Genomic DNA, 5,072 nt, shown 5'->3' on the forward strand with positions numbered 1-5,072 from the left:
GGTATAGAAATTAGAGAATTTAGGATATCCCAGTAGAATATTAGTTTCTATTATGGGTTAGCAGAATGGGCGGAGAAGCAAACTGAAGTGAAAGTATACATTATAAAATATTATAAAAATATTTTATAAAAGCATAGATTTTATTTACTGATTCCATAAGGTGCTACTAAAGACTTTCTTTGCCTTTAATATTTCCTCATTGTCCTGTTCTATCTATTCAACTCCTACCCTGATCAAAACCCTGAAACATTAGTCTGAACTCTAGAATTAAAAAATAAATAAAAACAGAGATCTCTGGCTAGGTTCACCTTCTTTTTAATCAGGCCAAAGAATTTTCACTTTAAATATAGGAGTTTGTCTCACTCAAGTTTCTCTACAAATATCCTATGACCCACATCCTCCTTGGCCGTTTTTAGATTCTTAGTCCTCATAAAAGATAAGACCAAGAGGTGAGAGAAGTCAGGTGAATGTTCTGAATGGAATGGAATAAAAAGTTAACACTCCATATGGAACAATGTTTTATTTAAGTGTGAAATTGGGAGAAAAATAACCTGTCATGCTGTTGTTAGTTCCTTTTGGGTTTTCTGAATTTGAAAAGTTGTTTCACACATACCAATTTCTTCCACAGCTTTATCAACGTTGTGCATATGTAGAATTATTATTTTTATTTCTATATAATTATTAGAAATGTGCAAGACACAACATATTTAGATAATGTATAAAGTTACAAGGATGTGAAAAGGTTGGATTAAATGAACCTTAAGAGCTGATTCTAGGGATCCCTGGGTGGCGCAGCGGTTTGGCGCCTGCCTTTGGCCCAGGGCGCGATCCTGGAGACCCGGGATCCAATCCCACGTCGGGCTCCCGGTGCATGGAGCCTGCTTCTCCCTCTGCCTGTGTCTCTGCCTCTCTCTCTCTCTCTCTCTGTGACTATCATAATTAAAAAAAAAAATTTTAAGAGCTGATTCTAGATTTAATATTGTTGGATTCTATGTTGTGACAGTGTTCTTTCTAGTCATACTTTTATTCCAGAACATCAAGGAGATAAGGCACCAGGGAACAAAACCAAGGTCATATCTCAAGAATAGTCTCTATACTTGATACTAGCCACTTTTACAATCTTGATTAATTTCTAAATCAGCCATTCACTTTGGGTCAAATGTGCTAGCATGTGCTGCATAAGCTGGAATCCATTGCTTGTGCTCCACTTCCTCAGGCATGAGAAGAAGGATGTTATAGCCCTTTGGTCTACAATAAAGGAAGTTGGAATCCTGCCTGTTACTAGTACATATGACAAAATGGCATTCAGAGGCTAGATAGATTAAAGAAATTAAACAAATACACAAAATAATTGAATTACTGTTTCCATAATTTCTGCCCCCTTGATTGGATGAGATTTATAGTTTTGTAGAATTAGAAAACTATCATTCAAAATGGCCCCTCTGTATTTTATTAATAATCAGCTCAAGTTTGTGCTTTGAAGTTCACAGAAAATGAAGTTTGGTGGTACTGTCAGCTATTGAGCAAAATTCAGTTGAAAGTATATTTGGTAATGACCCTTGCAACTTCCACATGGATTATTTGTATACAGGAGCATGGGATAATCAGATGTTAAGATGAAAGTATCATCTAAAGTACAAAAAAAATGTAGAGAAATGATCTATCTTCATTCCTTCTCTAATGCTGAAATTGCTCTGTAGACTGAGAACTGGAAGCAAATTTATGGTGGTAAAGTATACCTCTGAAAAAGATTTGGTGAACTTTGGCACTACAAAACTGTAGAATAATAAATCCAATATTTTCATGTTTGTGTTTCCTAAGCCTTAGAAACAGTCCTTACAGGCTACTCTGATATTTATTCCCATTAATAGAACAGGAAGCCATATCTCAGACAGGTTCAGTAAACTAGCCAGTATTAAACATCTGAAATGACAAACTCAGAATTCCAATTAAAATGTTTCTGACTCTAGCACATGATACCTTAAGCATGCAGGCATGCTGTCTAATAAATCAGGAGTATCTCTTTGCAATGAAACGTCGGGACACCTGCACCCCGATGTTTCTATCAGCAATGGCCACAATAGCCAAACTGTGGAAGGAGCCTCGGTGTCCATCGAAAGATGAATGGATAAAGAAGATGTGGTCTATGTATACAATGGAATATTACTCAGCAATTAGAAATGACAAATACCCACCATTTGCTTCAACGTGGATGGAACTGGAGGGTATTATGCTGAGTGAAATAAGTCAATCGGAGAAGGACAAACAATGTATGTTCTCATTCATTTGGGGAATATGAATAATAGTGAAAGGGAATATAAAGGAAGGGAAAAGAAATGTTGGGAAATATCAGGAAGGGAGACAGAACATAAAGACTCCTAACTCGGGGAAATGAACTAGGGGTGGTGGAAGGGGAGGAGGGCGGGTGTTGGAGGGGAATGGGTGACGGGCACTGAGGTGGACACCTGACGGGATGAGCACTGGGTGTTTTTCTGTATGTTGGTAAATTGAACACCAATAAAAATTAATTTAAAAAAAAAAAAAAAAGGAGTATCTCTTAATGTAGAAGGCTCTTCTGAAGCCCTGAGATATTATTGTTATTTACTCTCTATGGAAAGTCAGTTTGACATTACTCCCGTGCTATTTTTTTATCCTACCATCAGGCACAAATTTATCCATATATAGATGTGGGGGTGCTGGGATTCTTTTCTACCTGTGAAAACCGAGGCAAATTACATACCCCTTTCATGAATGGGAACTCAGTTTCCCCTTTCATATAATAGGAAGATTGTTAACAGATGATCTTTAAAATCTCTTTCAGGTTGAACACTGTTCAATATTCCATCACAATTTTCTCTTCATGCCTGAAAATATGATTTTAAAACTTTGCCAATACATAACTCTTTCATAAAACAGGATCATATAATAACTAATTAAATGCATAATAAATAAAAAATAAATAAAATTTCTGTGACAGGGGCACCTGACTGGCTCAGTCAGAAGACCATGCAGCTCTTGATCTTGGGGTCATGAGTTTGAACCCCATGTTGGGTATAGAGATAATGTGAAATACTTCCTAGCTGGCATAGCCAAGGGTTAGTACAATAGTTTGTTTTTTTTTTCAAGATTTTATTTATTCGGAGAGCCCTGGTGGCTCAGCAGTTTAGTGCCACCTTCAGCCCGTGGTATGATCCTGGAGACCCGGAATCGAGTCCCGCTTCGGGCTCCCTGTATGGAGCCTGCTTCTCCCTCTGCCTGTGTCTCTGCCTCTGTGTGTCTCTCATGAATGAATAAATAAAATTTAACATTTTTAAAAGATTTTATTTATTCATTCATGAGAGACACAGAAGGAGAGAGAGGCAGAGACACAGGCAGAAAGAGAAGCAGGCTCCATAGAGGGAGCCGGATGCAGGACTCGATCCTGGGACTCCAGGATCATGCCCTGGGCCGAAGGCAGGCGCTCAACTGCTGAGCCACCCAGATGTCCCTCATGTAGTTGTTTTAATATGACTTCTCCTGGCTCCTAGTATGGTTATCTTTTTTCCCCCATGTATTTATTGGCCTTTTGTAATTTATCTTCTGTTAACTGTTATATCATTTTCCCATTCTGTTGGAATGAAATACTTGTCAGTTATATAAGCTCTTGGCAGAGGAATCTTATTAACACCTTTGAGTAAAATAATTTTTAAAAAATCATAATCTAAAAAAAAATCATAATCTATAGTTGGACTTTGATTTCTTTTATAGATCATTTTTATTTTTTTTTCATGGTAAAGACTGCTTTATTGGTGGCAGTTAGTATTAAGTCAATAAATACTGAATTTATTGATTACTGGTCCATAGAGAGCTGAATGAAACTGAACCAACTGCCTGCTGAGATGAATTGAAGTTAATCCTGCTTCTTGGGAAAAGAAGCCACAGCTAGCTGATACATGACATATGCTGTTCCACCAACTGTAAGCATCATAGTGGCCCTATACAGGAGGGTACCAGCTACTCCACCCTTTAGATGCACTGGAATTCCATTATCCTCCTGAAATTGCTTTTGTTTCTCTGGAACTTTATTTTCAAACTGCCTGCGTGAAGCAGTACTTAGGTCCTCTGGGCAATCTGGCGAAGAGCCAGCAGATTCCACAGCATCTTGGCTCAGTTAGTACCCACCAACTGCAACAACTGACCACCAAGAACGAAAGTCCCTGCACCGGAACCGGAAATACCTCTATCATTTTTATTATGAAGTATTCTATTCTCATGACTCCCACCTTTTTGGATTTTTGTCTTAAGAGGCAAAAGCTATAAAAATAATTTCCTGTGATTTTTCATGTAAAATCTAACCCATTTACTCATGGATTTTGATATAAATGATAAAGTGAAGGGAAAGTTGCCATAAGGCACTTATTTATTAGAATAAATGAAGCATCACAAGGCAGGGTTTATTAAGGACCCAGTGAGGCCTTCCTTGAGTCCCATCTTAATATAAATCTGTTCTCCTCTCTGCTACTTCTCACTGCAACATACTTCGTTTCTGTATAGCACATGCCACAGCTGGTTAGTTCATATTTATTAGTATGTGTTTTCCTGTTTAATATCTATCTTCTCACCTATAAAATAAGCTCAAAGAAGGAAAAAACCACCCCTGTTTTATTCACTGCTGTATCTTTAGGACACATAGAGCATATGGCTCATCATATAGTGCTAATACACTTCATGTGTATTAAATAAACCAGTTAACACAAAGTGAAGTCGAGAGATATCTCAGGAAAAAAGAGAATATGAGAACATTAAGCTTTGAGTTGTCAAACAAGCTGAAGAATGGAGCTAGTACTCTGGAGATTCAATATTTAAATTCTGGTTACTACCAAATTCCAGAACCTTGGCAATATTAAGAACCAAAAATTATAAAAAATACTTGTGTGCTTTGACTCAATAATTCGATGCCAAGAAATGATTACAGAGAACTAAGTAGAGATATAATGATAGGTTTACACACAAAACTTTTTTATAAGTGTTATTTGTAATGGCACATACTGGGAAATAATGTTGATGCCTCAAAAAAGAGAACTAAAAAAAAC

At 37.2% G+C, this 5,072-nt stretch overlaps 1 pseudogene; it reads right to left on the reverse strand.

Annotated features, from left to right (window-relative positions):
* Positions 1-3,757: 3,757 nt before the first annotated feature.
* Positions 3,758-4,203, reverse strand: LOC121488244 (annotated as a pseudogene).
* Between the last annotated feature and the right edge of the window lie 869 nt (positions 4,204-5,072).

The sequence above is a fragment of the Vulpes lagopus genome, chromosome 3, assembly GCF_018345385.1.
Source record: "Vulpes lagopus strain Blue_001 chromosome 3, ASM1834538v1, whole genome shotgun sequence".
Taxonomy (NCBI): domain Eukaryota; kingdom Metazoa; phylum Chordata; class Mammalia; order Carnivora; family Canidae; genus Vulpes; species Vulpes lagopus.